Below are 21,385 nucleotides of genomic sequence, written 5' to 3'. Positions count from 1 at the left end.
GATTGGATAGATGTAGACTTTTTAACTGAAATGTTAATTTGTGAACAGTAAGCAGTCCTTAACACGTTGCCTCACAGTTTTAAATTGACGACTGTGCTTAGAAACGTTTTTTTTTTCTCCCTTCAATGTATTACCATCATTTGTGGCAACGTGTTAAGAGAACTGTGAGTCCAAGTGAACAAGAGTACTGCTTAGAAGAGAGCGAGGGAAGGCACTTGACAGACCATAACCAGCTGGTTAAAGAGGAAGAAATGCAACAACTAGCACTTTGAGTTACGTGTCTAGGAATCTAACATCTTAGGAATCTAACATCTTAGCGTCCCTGAAGTCACTTTCCTCTGGTCAGGCCCAAGGGGACCACCGTCTGGGACAAAGATTGCAAACTCAGATGATGTGCGGAGTTGAAGGGAACACGGTGTGTGTGGAGCAGGCACTAGTTAACTCATGAGCACACACTCAGTGAGAAGGTCATGGTGTGAGGAGAGAGATGGCAGCTGGCTCCTGATTCAGTGTCTGCTGGAACTTTGGGAGGATGAGAATGGTGTGGGGGTTGCATATCATCAAGGCTCTGGCCCCATCCTCTCTGCATTTCCCTTGCCTTCTTGCCTCTCCCACCAAATTCTCTCCCCCTCCCCCCAGTGTGAAATCTTTCCATTTTTAAACATTAGAATGAAATCAGATCAAACAAACCCCACCTATAGGGCCAGTTTTAGCCAGGAAGTGACCCAAATGTGACTTCTGCTTCATGGCACTTTCTGGCAGGCATTTAAGGAATCTCGGGAATGCAGACCTTGGGTCCAGGATTGCACCTTGCCTGAGGTGGCCTGCTCTGGAGGGGGTGTGGACAGGCCTCTCACAGTGCCCTCACCAGAGGTGGCCTGCTCAGGAGGGGACCTTCTCAGGAGGGGATGTGGACAGGTCTCTCATAGTGCCCTCACTGGAGGTGTCCTGCTCTGGAGGGGGTGTGGACAGGCCTCTCACAGTGCCCTCACTGGAAGCCATGTAGAGCAGTCACCAGTGGACCGTTGGCTGCCTGTTCCAGTGACGTCTCTGTGTTCGTGCCTTTTTTTGGGTAGACATGAACTTCCTACAGGTGTCCTGTTTAGTGGCGCTGTTGGCAGTTCCTGACATTGACATCTTCCAAGCTCCAGGGAGTGCTCCATGACGTTTACCTGCTCTTGCTTTCCGCACCCCTCCCAAGACAGCGCTTGGCACAGGCCCTTTTCCACAGGAATTCTACAGCAGTTAGCCTCCTTTCCAAGCACATAGTTGTTGCAGTTTGGTTCTTCAGTTCCTGCTACTGGTTTAGTACCACTGTGGTAAGAGCCTGTGCTGCAGTCCCAGAGGTACTTGTTTCAAATCCACCAGCTACTTCACAGCAGGCTGGAACAGTCTCCTCCCATGCAGTTTACTGCTCTGAAAACCTGCTGGAGGTCAGCTCTGGGTTGTTTCTGGAACACAATAGTAAGAACCACAACTTCATTTTGAACTTGTTGCTTGGTTGGTTCTATAGTGTCAAATAGGAATGGGTTTGGCTTGTAATTGTCCAATATCTAGATGTAGTGTGCAAAGTGAATTGCAGTTCTGACCAAGATTCATACGTGAGTGGCCAAATCAGACGTATGTTCCTATTCTTTCTGTCGTCCTGCACCACTTGACAGTGACCACAGTTGGTTTTACTACCCTCTGGAATGGAGTAGGGGCAAGGTGGTGATAGGCAGCCCTGGTGGCACTGTTGTGTGGCAGTGGAGTCCCTGGAGCTGGGGGTGGGTGGACGGTGGTGTAAGTCCTCCTGGGTAGGTGGGCCACACCTCTCCCATCTGAGTTGAACTATGAAGCAGCATAGAGTGTGCCTCGAGATACATTGCATCGTTTTGTAGTGGTGTAAAAAATTAGACCCAGAGGAAGCAGATTGGCTGCCTGGAATAACTCCTGGACACTGAGGTGCAGAGGCTGTCTCGCGAGGAGGAATGGGAATATTTTATCTCACATTCCTCAGTCTACTCCAGACTGCTGACTTAGTCATCACTGTTACTGTTAACTCATGGTGACCCTGGAACAGCGCACAGGGTCCCAGAGGGTCCTAGGGTGTAATCTTTACAGAAATGGATTGCCAGCTCACTCTTCTGAGGAGCTTCTATGTGACCTTGATCTCCTCACCTTTTAGTCATTATCCAAGTGCTTCATCGTTGTACTACAAAGCCCCCTTAGCTTAACAATACTGTTGGTTTGAGTCCTAGCAAGCTCACAGCACAGAGTATAACTGCCCTCTTGGGTTTTCTAGGTTCTGATGGCTAAGCAGAAGTTGGCGATTCAAACTTGTTAGCCAGCCTCTGGGAGAAAGATGTGCTTCTGTAATTATGTACAGCCTTGGAAACTTGTAGGCTCACTGGGTCAGGTTTGGCCCTGAGCAAGGGGTTTACTATGACTGAATCACCAGGCCTCTGTCTTGCAGGCCTGTGGGTGGCTTTGAACCCTCATCTTTTGGTTAGCAGTCAAAAGCTTAACCTGTGTTGCAAGGACACCTTGTGAAGTAGGAAGGTCGTGCTCAGGCCCCTGACCTCAGCAACACTCCACGCGGTTGTTCACTGCGCCACTGGGAAGCTCTTTACTCACTGTGTGTCTTTGTGAAGCCCCAAGCTTCCTCTTTGGTCCCTGACCGCTCCCTCTCAGACTCTCTGCCGTGTACCACCTAAATGTTGGTGTGTTGGAAACTCCTTCCTGGTCCCCCCATTTTTCTCCCTTGGCTCCCTAGATGGTCTCATGAAGGGACAAGACTCAAGTATTGAAACAAAAGATATTGTGCCAGATGTGGTGAATGGCTGCAGTTCTGACCTGCCTGGCCAGGATCCCTGTCTCCGAAGCTCTTACACACCAGCTTTCACTTCTCCACCACAGAGTGTGTCACCACCATCCACTCACTCATTTAAGCCATCACTCTAGAAAACACTCAGCCCTGCCCGCAAGCAGGTTCTGACCCAGAGCCGCCCTCTGTCAGCAGAGTGCTCCGTGAGCAAGGTCTGTGAGCATGGGGAGCACGGCCTGTGCTTTGGGAGCGCGATTCATGAGTGGAGAGCATGGCCTATGAGCATTGGGAGCACCGTCCATGAGCACAGAGAGCATAGTCCATGAGTGGGCAGCATGGCTCATGAGCGCAGTCTGCCAGCATAGGGTACATGGTCGGGGAGATCACAGTCCACGAGTGGGGAGCACAGTCCGTCAGCATGGGGAGCATGGTCTTCCGGCATAGGAGCGCTGTTGGGAAGGAGGCCCGTCAGTGCAGGGAGCACACAGCTTTGCTCGCTGGCTCACCTGTGGTGAGCTGCGTCACATTCCCGGCCACACACTTGGACCAAAGCCCACATGACACTTCACCAGGCGAGTAGGAAGCAGAGGTGAGCTCTGCTTACCTAGCTCCTCAGCCCTGTCAGGGATTGTTGGTCTGAGATGAGGCCCTGGATCTGTAGGGAGGTGCTGTCAGGCTGGGGGACCTAGGAGCAGCCTGTGCAGTGGGGAGGGTGTGTGAAACCATTCACTCCAGATGAGTCAGCGAGCGGTCAGCCATGCTCGCCTGCCTCCTGCCCTCACACACCTGCCTGTGCTTGTCATCTGCCCCTCGGTCACTTCACGGTCACCTCATGGTCACCTGGTCTGCAGCAGCTTCTGAGTCACTTTTTGGGGAGCATTTTACTGCTGTGGTTTGGGAAAAGTTTTAACAGCCGTTGGTTTGTGTACATTCATACAACAACGTAGGAATGTTATCAGCATGGCAGTGACCCCTCCGAGTGACGGTGCTCGTCACATTCCCCCTCCGGCTCCCTGTCTCTGTTGTTCCCACCCCTGCCCGACTTTGCACCTTTTTGGGGTGAGATTCCAAGTTGCTTTTGATCATGATTTCCCTGATTTTTTTCTCTCTGTATTCCTGTCCCGTGAAGTTTGCTCTTGTGAAGCTTGTCTGTGTGAATCCAAGTCTATTCTATCCAAGACGCAGGCAAAGCTGGAGGGTCAGTAAAAGAGAGGACAGAGAGGTGGACTGTCACAAAGACTGTAACAGTAGCCTTGAGTGTGTTGGAGGGGTGAGGCTGGTGTGGGATTGACCAGGTGTAGAGCTGTTGTTCTCAGGGTTCTGTGAGTCACAGTCCCCTTGATGACACCTAACAACAACATACTAAGAATGCCAAGGACAGTGGCTGATCCAGAGTGGGTAAGAAGTACTGAAGGCATGTGACTGGTTTACAGAGGACTTTGACAGACAGCTCTTTTTTCTAAGGTCAGCAGGAGTTGGTTAGGGGTGAACGTACTCCAGGGACTGACGGGAACACGGAAGTTTTGATGGGTTTGTTGAAAGATGCATGGGAGCAGAGGGGTAAAGGGAGCAGAGAAGCCGGCTCGCATCTCAGCTCGACAACAGGCTCAGGGTTCAGGAGGGGAACATGGAGGAGCAGGTGGGTGAAAGCAGCCACAAGGCGAGCAAGAAGCAGGCTGCCCGGAAGGCTGCTGGGGAGCTGGGCCGTCTCACCAGACACACCTGTGGTTTCCTGAGGCTTCAGGGCCTCTGCAAGGTCAAGGCGCCCTTCCTAACGAGCCGCGTGTTGGATGGTGAGAAGCAGTGGGTAAGAAGTGCTGACAGTGTGGCTTGAACCCACACAGTGGTGCAGTTCTGTGTTAATAGTTACCATTCATGTTATTGCTGGGCCCACCAGGTGAGGGGAAAGCCCATCTTCTTGGGAACGTCCTTGGGAAGCAGGAGAATGCACTGTTTTCACTCAGCCCCCCGCTCCACCCACCACCTTCCTATACTTGGTGTGATGACCGGGGCCATTCCCATAACCTCTGCTGTTGCCCGCGATAGTGGGGTCACAGGCGAGCTGGCTGTTAACGTGAAGGAGGCAGCACTTGGACCCGGTGCTTGCTGGATGCTTTCTTGGGAATGCGCCAAGTGGGCCTGGCACTTCAAGGAAGACAGCTGACAGTTCTGCGCCAGTGACAGAACTTGAGCTTTTAGGTGAAAATTAAAGCTTTGGCAAACTTGTTTCTGCCCCTTGAGAGTTTGACAGCTCTGCAGTACTTAAAAAGTTTTCTTACGTGTGAGCCTGGTGATGTTAATGAAGAGGGTTCTTTTTTGATAGTGTAGAATGAACGGTGTCAACTTCTGGAGCATCATTCAGTGAGCCTTGTGACAAGGCCAGTGCCTGGCTTCACTGAGTTAACCCATTGTGGTCGAGCTGATTAGAGTCTGTACAACGTCACACCAAACCACACCCCTGCCATCCAGACCATTCTGACTCCTGGCGACCCCCACCAGCCCTCCATTGAGCTTCCAAAGCTGTAAATTCTTTTAGAGGAGACCGCCAGCCTTCTCCAATGAGCAGCTCGTGGATTGGATACTGAGCTGTTGGCTAGCAGCCCAGTTTGCCCTGCACTGTGCCACCGGGGCTGCTTCCTTCAGCCTAGACTCCTGTATTTGAGTTTAACAGGTTCTAGAAAGACCATTCACATTGCTAGTGGTTCATCAGTATTCTAGTCTCTGTATTATTCAACTAGACTTCAGGAAACCTCTATAACAGACTACGAATAATTGAGTTTTTTAATTGTGATTTGAGTGAAAGTTTACAAAGCAAGTTTGTTTCCCATTCCACCATTCCTACACATTTCCAAGATAAAGTTAATTATGGTAACTACAATGTAACCACACTCATCCTACTTTTGATACACTAGCAAAGAGTATTCAGAGTAGCTTGAATATTCTGATACTCCTGTCTTTTCTTACTATGTGCCTGTCTGAGCCTAGCAGTTCTTCGTATCTTTAACCAGAGCAGGTCAAATGCAGAGGCGGATGTGAGACTCTGGCTGGTGGGTACTGGTCACTTGTGGGCACTGAGTGAGTGGTTAGGACTGTGCAGAAGAGGAGCTTGTGCCCTCCCCAGGAGATTGACAGCTTGCTCGTGTAAGTGTGGTACCTGGCACCCCTGTGGGGACTTGGGGGTTGGATTCTAACTCAGCTTAGACAGCAGCCTTGTGTTTGTGAGCATGAAGCCTTGCCCCATCCCCACCTTTGCTGCTGTTCGGGTCCATTGTTGCAGGCACTCTGTCCATCCAGCTCGCTGATGGTCTTCCTTTTTTTTGTTGATGTTTTATTTGATACGGGGGCTCTGCTGGCTTAGGGGTAAGGAATTGCGTTGCCAGTTCAAAGGTATGTGGTTTGAACCCACCAGCTCCTCTATGGGAGACAGATGGACATTCTGTGTGATTTACTGCCTCTGAAAATCCACTGGAGGGTCAGTTATGGATTGATGCTGACTTGATGCCTGATAAGGTGTTAGGGGGAGTAGACCATGTTAGTAAAGTGCATGAAACTAGCGAGTGGATTGGTCAGTTTTGCCATCTCACCAGGCTTAAAGGGATCTGACCCAGTGGTGGGGAGGACCTGAGGACCACCACAAGGAAGAGCCAGCATGGAGTGAAAAGAAATGAAGACGAGGCCGCCTTGGAGTCCTGTGAGGTGTGCCCACCGTGTCCTGAGGATCCATGTGCCCTCAGGGTCTACCATGAGTTGGGGTCACTCACTGGCTGCGGGTTTGACTGGTTTTTCGTTGCTGTTTGTTTAGCCTGGATTGAGTATGGAATCTGGTTCACTTTTGGAGCCTCCTGCATTGGGACTTCTGGAGTCTCCTGATGAGCTGGGAGTGTAGCGTTCAGAGCCGATGTGAGCAAGAGATGTGTGTGGAGCCCTAGTACATATCCAAACCATCTGTGCTGAGCTAACGTTATAAGACATGTCAGGCCCCGGCATGTGGTCACGGAAGGGAGCTGCCTGCACAGTTAAACAAGGGGGCATCTGTGTTTAGCAAAATCTTATTGGCTGTAGGCCCGAGGGTAGGGTCCCAGGGAGGGGTGGGACTGGAGGTGAACCCAGGCCATGGTATCGCTATAACACAGGGCCACCATGAGCACCTGAATTCCACTGTGGGACAGAGGTGCTGCCATGCAGGAGATGGGCCCAGTGGGCCCAGGTTTGGACATGGACAGAGTCCCAGGTAGTGAGGGGTGGCCAGGGTGGTGGTTACTTTGTGCTTCAAGAAACTGAGGCTCCTAGGTTTCTTAGGAGTCACAGCAGGCCTGTGCCTTTTTAAAAACCTGCTTTTGAAAAGGTGCTGTGTTCCATTTTGAACAATGTGCTGTGGAAGAGTCCTGAAATGGATCCGAACATTTCCGCCTCATTATCACCTTGGGAGGATGCTAACGCCGGAAGCTTAACAGGATAGCGTGTGGGTTATATATAGATGGTGTCCTGCTCAGTCTACCTTTCATTCAGAAGACATTAAACAAGAACTTTGGTCGTTGATAATACTTAGTTGTAAACAAGTCTCATGAAATATACAGATTCTGTTGCAGTAAGTACCTGGCCTTGTGGGTAGCGTGTTAACAGTGCCCTTAAACCTGGAACCTGCAGGTGCTCATGGATGCTGCAGAGAATTGTGTGCCTTGAGAGACAGAACAGGAGAGGTCTAAAGAGGAGATAGTCTTGGATAACAACTTTAATTTTAACCCAACTTTCAGGAATTTTTTACAAATGTGTTTTTGTTCTTGACTAGTGCTATTTTGTATTTTTAAATGTTGATGTAATTTCATACTTATGGAAGTATCGCAAGTGTACCACACACAATCCCTTATGCCCTTTACCTAGATTCACCAATTGTTTATCTCTTCTTTCATTTGCTGTATCATTCTCTGTCTTATATATGTAAATACATTTTACCCAGCACTATTGAAGAGTGGGTTGAGTACATTTTACTGTTTCACTCATAAAGACTTTGTGTTTGTCCCAAGAACAAGGGTATTCTCTTATGTAACCAGAATGCAGTTATAAACATCAGGAAAGTTATCAGTGACATCATTCTGTTATCTAATCCTCAGTTCAAATTAAAATGTTCCCATTTGTCCCAGCAGGCCATTTATTAACATTGCTTCCCTCAGCCCCATCCTGGACCACCCGTCGCGTTCTGTGTCAAATCTGTTCAGTCTCCTTTAAACAGAGGGTTTCTCAGCTTTCCTGAGGACCTCACCGTTTGTGGGGAGTACAGGTGCCTGCTCTGAGGATGGTCCTTACTGTGGATCTGCCTGATGTCCTCATGGTCAGGTTCAGGCACACACCTTGGGTGGGAACACTGCTGAGGTGAGGGACCCTTTCCTGGACACTGCTGGGGAAAGCCAGTGGTCACTTTTTGTTTTCTTGCTTGGTGGAGGGTAGGATGGGATGTCCTTCAGTTGCCTCCGGCAGCTTTTTGACCTGTCACTGTTTGAGCACTTCCTTACTTTCTGGTACAGTGAGATGGTCTGGGCTAATCTTGTGTTTTTCAGGCCCCGGCCTTGAGTCACCTGTTCTTCCAGGGAACATTCCCATAACCATTATCCCAACCAGCATTGTGGATTAGATTCTGACCTTTTGGCTAGCAGCCCAGTTTGCCCTGCCTCCTCTCCTGGAGGACGGTGTTTAGAAGGCCAGGTGGGGCACTGGTGTGTTTAGTGCTCCTGAGAGCACTGCTTGTAGGTCCTTCCAGCTTGCGAGGATGGAGCTGTTGCCGTCTCTGCCTTTGATTTATTGCTGCACATTAATCCATGATCCATGCACGTACTCCCACTGCCAGTCCATCACTGCCAGTCCTTGCTTGTTCTTCCCCAGCACTGAGAAACTCAGCTCCATGTCCCCATGTGATCGGCTCAGGCCTGGGATGTTCAGGTGGGAAAGCACTTACTAACCAGAGCTTGCTGTTATATTGCTTCTAAAGCAAACATCCCACATGATGAAATGCACAGACCTGAACTATTAATTTTTTAATGATATCTACAGTTGAGGATGAGGGTCTTTCAATGTTTCATGGAGAAATCATTATTTTTACAGAATTTTATTGCCATGTATATGGTGTTGAGCATGGAATTTTGTGGGCCCTTGGGCTTATATCTTGTTAAAGAAAATTGACATGAAAAGCTGAATACTTAGGAGCACGGGGCAGAATTGCTTACTGTTCCTCCTCAAACGTCACTGGAGGGAGAGGGTATCAGCATCAATGCACAGCTGCTTCCGGTGAGGTGGCCAGCAGACTTCCATCCGTGCTCCAGCCTTTTTACCAGTTCTCACACCAGCTGCCCCTCTGCTTCTCTGCTGGGTCCCATATTTCCTTGCAGTGGCCACACAGAACTTAGACCATACTCAAAACTGGGTTTTATTAGGGAAGTAACGGGGTCCTTGTTTGTCCACTCCTGTCCCCTGCTCTCTGTGGCCATGGGGATTGGTGTTGAGTCCTCCCAGCACACCTGGTGGTGGTTCAGTTAAGTTTATTCGATGTTTTCTTATTTGGATGTTGACCGAACAGAGCAAGGGTTATGAACCGTTCAGAATAAAAAAAGGTGTGCATCAGGGCGTATCTTTCCTCCATACCTGTTCCATCTGTATGCTAAACAGATAATTTGAGAATTATCTGTACTTTATGAAAAAGACTATGACATCAGGATTGGAGGAAGATGCATCAACAACCTGCGTTATTCAGATGACACAACCTTGCTCACTGAAAGTGAGGGGAACTTGAAGCGTTTGCTGCAGAAGGTCAAGTACTTCAATATGAATTGTATCTTAACATCAAGAAAAATCTCATCATGGGCCATAGGCACTTCATGATTGATGGAGCAAAGATTGAAGTTGTCAACAGTTTCATCTTGCTTGGATTCATAATCAGCATGTTTGGTACCATCAGTCAAGAAATCACAAGATGAGTTGCATTGGGAAAATCTGCTCTCAAGGACCTTTCTGAGGTGCTAAGGGGCAATGACATCAGTTTAAAGACTAAGATGCGCCTGATCCAAACCCTAGTCTTTTTCAGTTACAGCTTCTGTGTGTGGAAGTTGGACAGTAATAAGAATGACAGAAGAAGGACCAGTGCCTCTGAGTTGTGCTGTTGGAGAAAAGTTGAATATACCACGGACTGCTCTGTCCCAGAGAAAGTAAGTGCTCCTTGGAAGCAAGGATGGTGAAGCTTCGTCTCCCAGCTGTGGGCGTCTTGTCAGGAGGAACCTGTCCTAAGAGAAAGATGGAGAGGTGAAGGATCAGCAGGAAGACCCTCAACGAGATGGGGCGACACGTGGCTGGAAGAGTGAGCTCAGGTGTGTCAGAGATGGTGAGGATGGCACAGGACAAGGCCAGGTTTAGTTAGCACCGTGTTGAGCACGTTGCTGTGAGTTATGGTAAGCGGCTCGATGGCCCTGCACCAGGCAGCTTAAAGATACAGCAGAATCAGAGCAGCAGCCAGACTTCAAGCACACACTCATTTCCTGCCTCCCCTCGGAACCTGGCAAGAGCCACATGTAGTTTCGGATGAGACCAGGTCGTAAGAGCCCCAGGGACAGTACGCTGAACAGATAAGGTAACAGTATTGGAAGGTTGACTTCTGTGTCAGCTGATGGTTAACAGCGTGTTACAGGAAGTGACAGAGCCAGATCAGACGTGGTCAGCTCCCATCTCCACCCAACATCTCTTCCAGTTTTCACTTTTCTTTCTTCTCTGTTCCTGAAAGGGCATTTCACTTGTCTCCAGACGGTACAGATTTCTTCTCTGGAGAGTTCTTTGTTCTGTGAATAAGACATGATAATGAAAATAGTCTTTAAAAAACAAAAAATCCTCACTGCTACTGAATTGATTCTGACTCTTGGTGACCCTCCGTGAGTTTGTAAATCTTTGAGTGGAGACACCTCATTGTCCCTTCCATGGAGTGGCGGGTGGACTGAAACGGTGGCCTTTGACTAGCAGTGCCAGATGGAGCACACTGTCACCAGTGAGCTACAGGACTTAAAAAAATAGCATTTTAAAAGAGAGGGATTCCGCCCCCCCCCATAATAAAAAGAATACGTTGTAAAGTATCTAGAACATGGAAAAGCAGTAATGAAAATAAAAATGTTTACTATCTCATATGTGCCGGCGCATTGGAACCAACACCTCCAGTAGGTTTTCAGAGGCAATAAATTGCATGGGAGGAAGTTGCTTGTCTTCCTCCCACAGCTGAGGATTTGAACTTCCCGCCTTGGGGTTGGCAGTGCAGCTCCTTCCCAGAGCTCCCTAACATCTCCCTACCCCTGTGTTAATATTTCATGGTGTTTTCTGGTTCTCCATCCTCATCTGTTCTCCGTCAGGATTATATAGTCTGTATAGTTAAAACGTGACTCCGTATTTCCTTGTTGTTATGTATAACACCTGAAGTACAGTAATAAATGAACACTCAAACTCACGTCAGCCTTCAAGGGCTGAGTCATTACCAGCACCAAACTGCACTGCCTCTTTAAGCCAGTACTACTACTACTATTACTAGCATAATTTCAGTAGTTCACACTTTACATATTAATAACGTATTAAGTTCCTGTAACAGTCTTGTCAGTTAAGTACCATTATTGTACTCAGTTTACAACTGAGGAAGCGGAGGCATGAGATCACACAGCTAGCAAGTCATGGAGCCCAGACTTGAGCCTGGCCATCCCTCCAGCTTTGGTGTTGGTCCCTGGTCCCTGACGCCTTCGTTAGAACACTGCCTACTGGAAAACGGAGAACGTGGCACCAGCAAAGCTGGGAGCACATGCTTACGTGGACTTCGTGCAGGCAGGAATTTCTTCCTCCAGTCACCAAGTGTTTACTGGCTGCTTCATCTGTGCGCTTTGCTGTACCGGCTACTCTGTGGGAGTGCAAAGGGGAAGAATTGTAAAATCAGTACACCTGCATGCTGACTTGGTAAATCTGATGGAGACTCCTGGGAGGTTCAAGACCACCTTCTACTCCATGGAAGGCACAGCCAGCGACTCCGGAGGATTTCAGAAGAGGAGTCAGAAGGCCAAGGAGGACCTGAGCTGGATGCTGCAAGGATTTGCTTGTGAAGATGGACGGGAGAAGTCTTCTAGAATGTTCTTAGTTCTGTTGGGGAGAAATCTGCAGACCTGGCTGCTTGGACACAAGCTTTGTGCTCCGAGGGCTCTTCAGGGCTGTGGCATCTAGAATGATTTGTTCAGGATACAGACTATGGAGAGAGGATACAACTCTGACACACATCTTTCTGCATTTTAAACCATGTAGTGTTTTCCTTGCTCAGTTCATACAATAGCTTCTTGGTTTAGGTATAGGTGTCATGTGAACACAGTTAAGAGTTCTGGGATTCCCATTCTCAATGGTAGCCAAAACTTACTATAATCCACACAGTCAAATGCCTTTTTACAGTCAGTAACACACAAATAGACTTTTGGTATCTTTTTGGTATTCTCTGGTTTTAACCAGACCCGTCTGACATCAGCAGTGCTATCCCTTGTACCATGGTCTCTTCTAAATCCAGTTTGAATTTCTGGTAGTTCTCTGTTGATGCACTCATCTAACTGTTTATACTTAGGAAAAGAAAATAAACAGTGTTTTTGTTTGTTTGTTTGTTTGTTTACTTTTGCTTTTGAAAACTAGAACCAATAGGTTAATGATATAAAATGAACTCAGAGGAGGATGTGCTTGTAGGGAAAGGGAAGGTGTTGGTTTTAGGCCAGCTGAGCTTGAGGTCATTAAAGGTTAAGGGCACTAGTCGAGTGTGAGGAAGTCAATTTGGAAGCTGACTGCACAGGGCCGCGCACTTGCCAGGAGTGCTTGGAACGTGAAGAAGGACGGCTGTTTGTTAGGGAAGACCAGCCCAACACGTGGTAGAGGAAGGAAAATGGCTTAGTAGAAGCCAAAAGGGAGAAAGACTTTATTTTTCAAAAGCTTTTCTTCCTTAGGTATTTTTAAAAAGTGCCATTTGATTGATTGCTGAGACTGTAACAGCAGCACTTAGACCAACCACCAGTTTGTTTCTGCATGTCCTGCTGCGATGTGATGACATACTACACATTCTTTGATTTACGTAACCATTCTCATTCTACTTTTCTGAAGTGTTTTCCTCATAAATTCACTGTCTTTTAAGGTTACTGTCTAGCCTTTAGAGCTGTTGTTGTCAATTTGATCCCATAAAGATAGCTCTTAAAAGAACTTAATTCTTGAGGGAGACCTTTTTTACAAGGGAAACTAAACTATTATTTGGTTTTAAAATAAACGTTATGAAATTAAAAAAAAATTTTTTTTCCCTTATTGTGTGCCATTGAATCAGATCCACCTGGCACAGGAGGAGATTGCCCTTCCTCCGTGGATATGAACCATGCACCTTCAGGATTGCAGCGCAATTATGAAATATTTGTTTCTGGGATTCAGTCTTCATGGTTCCGGAAGCCTAGAGCCCGTACAGATTTGACCTTTTCTCCTGTGTTTCCCCTTTTTGGATCAGGATTCTTCTATGGAGTTTTTGATCTAAATGATCAGTCATGGTTATCGGGCACCTCTCCTTCCTCTGGCCTCACGGCCCACATTCTGTCTCCTGCCCTCACTCTTCCTCTTCTTTTGCTCTCAGCAAATCCAGAACCATTGTGCTGCAGGTGGACACTCACAGGTCTTTAAGACCCCAGGTATTGCACATCTGACAGAGGTAGAACAGAGGCACTAAGGATGCTGTTAGGTGACCACCTGGGAGGTCTTGAAACTTCCAAATCCAGAAACTAAAACCACGAGGGTTAGGGTTGTATATCAGGGGCTTGGGCAGCTACCTTTGTTGTTGTTAGTGTACTTACTTTTCATAACTTTTACTCATTCAACGTTTTACAGATATACAGCTTATCAACAAGTGTTACTGTAATTATCTGTAAAATTCAACCCTTAATCGACGCAATATTCTCATCACCATTGACCCTTCCTTTTCCCCTACCTGCTGGCTCTTATAACCACTATTAAACTTTTTTTCTCTGTATGTTGGCCTTTACTTATCTTTTTGTACAAATGAGGTCATATAATACTTGAACCTCACAGACAACGTCAAGTGAGAGAACCTGGCTGGCTCCCGCATCCAGGTTGGTTTATTCTGGTCAGCGTTGCGTCCTCCAGGCCGTCCTGACTGCAGCATGTGCCAGGACTGCCTTCCTTGTTCTGGTCAGAAGTATCTTTGTGCGTGTGCCATCCTTGATGGTCGTTGAAGGTCTTTCTACCAGTTGGCTATTGTGAGCACTGCTACAGTGACATTGGTGGGCAGGTCTCTGCCTTCAAGCCTTTTGGGTATAAACTTAGGAGTGGAATTGCTGAGTCACGTGGCAGTTGTGATTTAGTCTTTTGGAGAGCTGCCGCTTGGATTTCTAGCTCTGCTGTGCCATTTTACTTCCCACTAGTAGGCGGCCACAGTGCCGGAAGGCTTCCTCTTAGCCTCACAAGCATTTGTGATTATTGAATTTTTTTTAAAAGCCATGTCCCTCCTGTAAGAAGTGTCGTGGTATCTCTGTACGGTTTGATTTTGCATCTTTCTTTCATGACTGATAATGTTGAGCGTCTTTTCGTGGGTCCTGTGGCTGTTTGCATGTTCTCTTTGGTGAAATGTCTATTTAAGTCCTTTGCCCATTTTATGATTAGTCATTTATAGTTTTATTGTTACGTTTTCAAGGGGTGTGTATATATATGACGGTTCACAGATTCTTACTGGATGTCTGGTTTCTGAAGATATATGACCCAAGAGCCGTTTCTGAGGACAGCAGTGTGGTCAGGTCTGAATGTTTCCCACAGAAATCTGGATTGGAAACATCCAGGGGAAGAGAGTGAGGGGCTGTGGTATTGGCACTGAGTTACAGGGAACTTGGCCCAGGACAGAGCACTGTGCAGGGGACGGAGCGCGAGGCCATGCGGTCTCTCTAGTGCTCCTCTTGGTCAGCCCACCATGGCCTGGTCCTTCCTGAGCTGAGGCCTTTGTGTCCTTCTGAGCCCTGTGCTCAGGAGTGTTCTCTGCCTCGGTCGCTCAGTGAGATGCTTATTTTTGTGACCAAGAAATCACTACAATAGATACCTTCAATTCAGTACATGAGAACTTGAAAATGTTTTTTAAAAAAAGGTGTTTTTGTTTTTTACTAAATTCTATTGAAACCTGAAGTAGATGAGTTTTTGATAAGTTGTCTCAGGGTGCCCACACGCATGTGGCCCTGTGCTGCCCCTGGACAGCAGGGAAGCCGCTCCTGCCTCGCGGAGCTGCCCGGGTTCTCTGGCCACTGCTGTGAGGTTGGGACCTGCTGCCGTGTGTTGTCATGGAGCACGCTGGTGTTGTGTGTGCCGTCTAGTTGAAACTCGCTCAGAGCTGACCTTCTAGTGGGTTTTCAGGGGCAATAAGTAGCAAGGGCAGAGTTCCCGTCCAGCAGCTGGTAGCTTTGAACCATGTGCCTTTGAGGTTGCAGCACAGCTTCTTAGTAGCAGGACACCAGAGCTTCACCAGAGCTCACTGAGCATAGTGCTTTTTGTGTCAGTTTATTCAGCCGCCTGTTGTGGACATGACCTGTGGGCTGTTACTGGATAGGGTGCTTTGAGGTGGCCTTGCTGGCTGGTCGAGAACACGGCAGCCTCAGTGAGTGCTGCCCCTGCGTTCTTGAAAGCAGCTGTCCTTGTCAGCATGCCCACCAGCGAGGTGTGCAGTCCACTCCCTCCAGTCTTGTCAGCCCTCAAAACGTGTTATCTTGAAAACGTCGAAGCTGACAAATGGGCTTACTCAGGGCTAAGCCTTGGACAGAGACCGCTGGGCTTTGCCAGCTGCATGGTGGATGGAGGCTTAGTAAATCTTTGTCATATGAGCAGGGACCGTGTGAGATGTTCGTGGTAGAACTGTGAATGTCTTAGGGGAGTTGTCAAGGTAAAGGGTACAGTGGTCGGAGACGTTGGATGGAGGGGCAGCAGCAGAGCAGGAGAGCGGGGCTTCTACCCTGACTGGTCTCCCTTTGCACTCTGCCTGCGCTGTTCACGGGCTCTGTTTGATCCTGACCGTAACCCTCGGAGGCATCTAGCCTTCCACTTGAGCAGCTCTTTGGAGTGAGTGCCCAGCTGGCTGAGCTCCTTGCGTTTTCTAAGTGGTAGAGCCAGGATTTGAAGCCTGGAGATCTGACTTCATTGTCGGGCCTTCATGTGACTCTCCTTCGTTTTCCTGGGGCAGGCTGTTGAGAAGCGGGGCTTGTCGGATCCTGTGGTGGGCTATTTTTTCCCACCACTGCAGAGGCAAGAGATAGCTGTGATGAGTGGTTTTGGAGTCGGCTGTCTGGCCTGAGCCCTGAGTGTTCTGGAGTCTTAATGTTTTTATTTGTGAGGTGTGTCTGGGACTGCCTTCGCAGTGTGCTGGTGAGGATTTAATGAGATGGTGTTTGTCAGGCAGCGGGTCCTGCCTGACAGCCAGTGAGACGCCTGGTAAATGATGGTGCTTGTTACGGGGTGACCTGGCGTCACATCCCTCACCTGTCAGAGCACGTGCTCCTCACACTGGGCCCTGTGCAGCTCCGTTGCTGCAGACGCCTGGGGATCTGGAAGCAGATGAGCAGAAACAACCCCCTGTGGAGACAGCAGGCTTCGTCGTGGTGAGGGGCTCAGTCACCACTGTCCTCCGGGAGCCATGCTTCACAGGCGTGGGTCTCCTTGCTGACCCTTTCCTGTAGGAGGAGAGAGCTCTCCCCCGATCTTGGGCTGAGTGTGCTAAAGTGAGGTTGTTTCTGAGAAGTGAACAGATTTATCAAAACCCAGGCTCATTGGCACATTTCCCGTGAGTCTGAGTTTGGGAGGTCTCCCAGGAAATGAATGGGCTGTAGCCGGTGCTCAGTAATTCCCTTCATGTTTCCTAGACATCACCTCACTGCCTTCAGAACCACTCTCCTCAGACAGTTCTGGGTCCCCAGTGGAACAGGCTGCGCGGGGCAGGGCGGGGCAGGCCAGGCCAGGCCAGGCCAGGGTGGTCCCGGGTCCTAACCAAGGTGAGGTGAGGTACTGCTGCTGGTGCGGTGCAGGGTGCCCTGCTTGGGGTTCAACATCTGCTCCTTAGAGAAGTTCTCTGTGCTTGCTGACTGGGCCCTTTCTTTTTGAGGTGCTGGTGCTCTGTCTGTCTTGTGCATCATGGACCCTTAATGGTGGTGAATTAGGGCTTGATCTCCAAGCATAACCCGTGAACCTCACAGATTTCCACTTTGGGGCCTCACGTGTGGCATCTTGAGCGGCTTGTGAGGCTGACCATCTCCATATGAGCAGCTCCTTTCTCCAGGAATACAGCTGGTCGGTGTGAGGTGTTGATTGAGTGACACTTGAGCTCACCCAGCAGCATGTGTTGTTGTTAGGTGCTGCGGAGATGAGTCTGACTTGTGGTGACCCTGTGAACCATAGACCTGGACCCTGCCCTGTCCTGTGCCACCTTCATCTCTGATCCACCGGAGCCCGTTGCTGCAGTCACCGCATCAGTCCATCTCGTTAGGGGTTGTTCGGGCTTGTTGCTGAGAGGGAAAGTCCCTCAAAGTTCATATTCGCAGACAGACCAAAAAACTGACCACCGCTGGAGGAGGGGCAGTCTCCTTCTGTGCCAGTCGAATCTGATTCGATGGTGCACAACTGGACAAAGAAGAGAACCCTCCCCTAGAAAAAAAACCCCAAACACCCAACAAACAGAACCTTGACCCAGAGATGAACTAAAAGCCATTGGTTTATTGGCGCAGGAATCATACTGACCTTGGAGGAAGATGCAGCGTGCACAAATTTTGGTGGCGGTGAGCTGGGGAATTACTGCTGAAGACGGCGGGAAGCAGCTATGCATTTTATATCCCACACGGCCAACCTCTGATGAGTAGTCAAATAAAGAATTACACACACTGGTGGTGAAAGGCACAACACGCAGGCTTAGTTTATGGGGAAAACCTTGCCACCTGCTTGAGAAGGAGCAACGGTCAGCTTGCCTCATTCTGGAAAGAAATAGAAAAACAAGTTTAATTAAGAAACAACCTTAGTAAAAGAAACAAGTCTGTGAGACAGCCAGCTTTGCATAAGTGGAGCCAGTTTAGGGCCTTTATAGGATATGCCACACTCTACCCAACACCCTGTGTGGCTCTCACAACGTGTCCGCCAATCTTCAGTGCTACCCCTCGGGTTGGGTGTTGGCCACAGCAGCAGTGCAGTCCACAGTTGATCCTGACTCCCAAGCACAGGAAGTCCATTTGGATTCCGCCCCTTTGCCAGGCTGGCCCAGGCGCTGTCATTGGCTGAGAGGATCTTCCATGTCCTACAGTTGAAGATCTGGGGAGCTCTCCACACACCAACAGTCCGATTTATTTCATACCTCAGTGATCATTGCAGCCCAGCTGGTGGGAAGATTCCCTTCCACATTAGGGGTGAAAAGCAGTTACAGGCACTCAAGAAAGCAGGTTGTGTCCTTCATTCAAAATGCAAGCACTCATGTCACACAAGCTGCCGACAGTTCCTGGGCAGGGTCTCCTCAGGTTGAGAGTGCCTCACCTTTCCCCCTGAAGGGTTTTCTGAGTTGTTAATTCCAGGTTAATGTCGGTGAGGGCGGGAGGGAGAGGAAGGGCGGGCAAGAACTGTTATATTCCATAAGCTTCGGACCAATAACTCCTGAGGTATGATGTCCTTAACTGGAACTATAGATGATCAGAGACGAGTGTGGACAAAATCCATAGGGGTGCTTGCAAACTTTTGTATTGCCCTAATCCTCCCTGCCCTCTGAAGCCAAAAGCCAGGCCATTGGGGGCCAGCTTGCCAGCTACATGAGAGGGTCACAGTCCAGCTTGCCGGCTACATGGGAGGGTCACAGATGTCTCTTTGGTGGAAGGTCCATTTGGCAAGGGCAACAGTATTATTAGGGTAGCATCTTGCCCTCGGCCGCACTGTCTTCTTGGCTTTGTGCTAATAGCTAGGATGTGCTTGGGCGACTTTGCTGATGTTCACTGATGCTTCAGAGGACTTCGGGTCATCTAGCCCATTGCCACATGTGAGTCTCGTGTCTCAAAGTTGTCTTCAGCACTCCATTCTTGTGTCTAATGAAACCACTTGCTGTTGGACATAGAAACGCCAGACGTTCCTTATCTGGTCAGCCCACTCCTGGACTTCATGTCCAGTAAAATGCGTTCCTTGGTCACTGTCAGTACCTGTCTGTGAGCATGCTGTATGTGGCACAAAAAGCAGGGGACCCCTACTTGTTGTCCTCTGAGTGGCATTCTTACAGGGTTATGCTTGCAAGAGTCCAGTGGTAATGTTGGCACGGGTGAGGGATGGATAACCTGCAGTTGTCAGACATAGGTAGAGGCCCTATCTAGTCACCGTGCTACCTTTGTACCAGGGCCCTGCCCTTGCTGTGCACCCCGAAGATGAGGAATGCGGTGGGGCTCTCCAGAGACCTTCTAGGGACTTGCTGAGCGGCCTCAGAGATTTACCTCGTGGAAAAAGGAAGGTCCAGTTCTCTGACTCTGGCTCATAAGGACCATTGCCCCTTATGGCCAGTTTTACAATACAGCTCTTCTGCCAGTTGGTCAGTGGGCACTTCTTGCAAGGCTCTTGGCCAAGCTAATTCTCCTGCCTGAATATTCCTAGAGGCAGACAAAGTACTCCATGCAGAAATATGAAAACCAGTAATGTCCATCCTTTGTATTCTGACCCTGTGTCTTCCCACAAGACAGAGCATCTACTCTTGTTGCCACTGGGTGATCCACAGAGAGGGTGCTCTGAAGACAGTCAAGCTCTCTGTGCCCAGAGTAATAGAGGAGGGTTGTGTTTCAGAACATGCCAGCAGCTCTGTGCTCAGTCCACCAGCCACTGACCCATCACGATGGTCCTTCACACACTATCTGTAGAGGGTTGAATAGCTGTCACTGCCCATCTTGGGGGACTTCCCAGAGTGGCCCTATACCTGTACCGTGTGCCCTCTGGTATGGGCCCTATGCCTTCCGCAAGATGTCCCTTAAGGGGGACATCCTGGACAGTGGGAGCAGCTGCATCATCTGTTGTCTTATTTATGACTAGGCCTAAAATCTGGTGGAGTTCAACTCAGAGGGCTAGTTGACTGAGTACTAAGCTGTCGGAGCTGGGCCACTTGGCAAGAATACTGGTCTATGCCAGCCCAGACTGGGGCTAGCAAAGCCTTTGATCCGTCCTGGGTGGGATGTGAGTCTGCCCCTTTGCAACACCTTTGGTGATGTCTTCTACTAAGAAGCTGTCATACTGCACACAGTTGTTTATCCAGGGCCTTACGTCTGGTCTTTGCCTCTTTCCATAACTGAGATGAGAATCCAGGTGAGATTCTCTGGCTACGTTGCTGTTGCCACAGGTCCCAGCCAAACGTTTTGAAGTGACAGGAGGCATCCAAGTAATATTCCTGCCCTTGGTTTCTAGTCTGCTGGATAGTCACCTTGGCCTTCTGGATGCTAGAAGCTTCATGAGTCCCATTGCACACCACCACTTTACACTCATCGGAGCCAATTGTGGAATGAAAAGCCTCCAGTAACCTACTGTCCCCACGAAGGCTTGCAGTTCTCTGGTTTCTAGGGAGGGGATCAGCTTTAACTGCCTTACCCAAGCAGACAATATTGACTGTCCCTTGGACGACCCAGTGCTCTGCAGTTTGGCATTCTTGACGTCCCATCCCCGAGCCTGTGGCTGAGCCACTGACGGCAGTGCTGTTTCTTGAGGTCAGGCAGAGACTCACTGGTTAACATTACATCATCCATACAGGGAAGCAGTGAGATTTCTTTAGGCTGCACCCAGAGCTCCTGCAAACACGTTGCTGTGTGCAGTTAGCCCTTGTATTTGCCCCTGCCAGAACAACCTGTTCTTAGGAGACCAGTGTCTACAGCTGTGAATGCAGGTCCCCTTGTCTCCTGCAGCACCTTTACCAGAGGACTCGGGGACATTGTCTCTACCTCCAAACATGACTTGGTGCTGGGGGTGGCCCAGTGAGGGAGGCCCTCACCCAATGGTACCAGCCGAGCCAGACGTCCGGCGGGAATTCCCTGCTCCTCATTCCCTCTCCCCCCTCTGTCTGCCCACCCAGAGCTCCAGTGGGTGCAGGAGCCCACAAGTGGAGGCAGGGTGGGGCTGGCGGGGTCATTGATCCGCCCCATGAACCGTCATGGTCTCTTCTGTTTCAACAGTGCCGCGTTCTTCTGAGCTCTCTGAAGCCAGCACCTCCTCCTGAGGTGGGGTGCTGGACCTTCCACCCCTTGGCCAGGGTCTTTCTGGTGATGCCTCATTCTTCCTGCGGCTGGTGGGAGCCATTCTGGGCCGTGTTGCTGTTTCAGTCTTGGACTGAGCGCAGAGCTTCGACCCGACCGCTACAGCGGCTAGCACTCACTCGCGAGTCTTTCTCGGCCTTCCCAGCCCCCACGCTCTGCTGAGTTTTGACAAACCTTGAAGGGTTTTCAAGGTGTCCCCACACTCATACTCTGGCCCCCACTCCTCTAGCCTCTGTGCTAAGGGACCAAACATAGATACCAAAGGCCCTCCTGTGCTTAC

The 21,385-nt window shown here is 49.3% G+C and overlaps 1 protein-coding gene and 1 pseudogene across 2 annotated transcripts in view; one reads left to right on the top strand and one right to left on the bottom strand.

The window, feature by feature from the left end:
• RPTOR (regulatory associated protein of MTOR, complex 1) overlaps positions 1-21,385 on the top strand; it is a 285,559-nt gene that overhangs the window by 1,460 nt on the left and 262,714 nt on the right. The window lies entirely within an intron of this gene.
• The window catches only part of LOC102847434, a 48,763-nt pseudogene continuing 43,726 nt past the window's right edge, over positions 16,349-21,385 (bottom strand).

This window comes from Elephantulus edwardii, unplaced genomic scaffold, assembly GCF_000299155.1.
Source record: "Elephantulus edwardii isolate Elephantulus edwardi_28Jun2011 unplaced genomic scaffold, EleEdw1.0 scaffold00048, whole genome shotgun sequence".
Lineage (NCBI taxonomy): Eukaryota > Metazoa > Chordata > Mammalia > Macroscelidea > Macroscelididae > Elephantulus > Elephantulus edwardii.
Note: the sequence above shows the minus strand (reverse complement) of the source record. Positions and strands in the feature narration are given on the sequence as shown.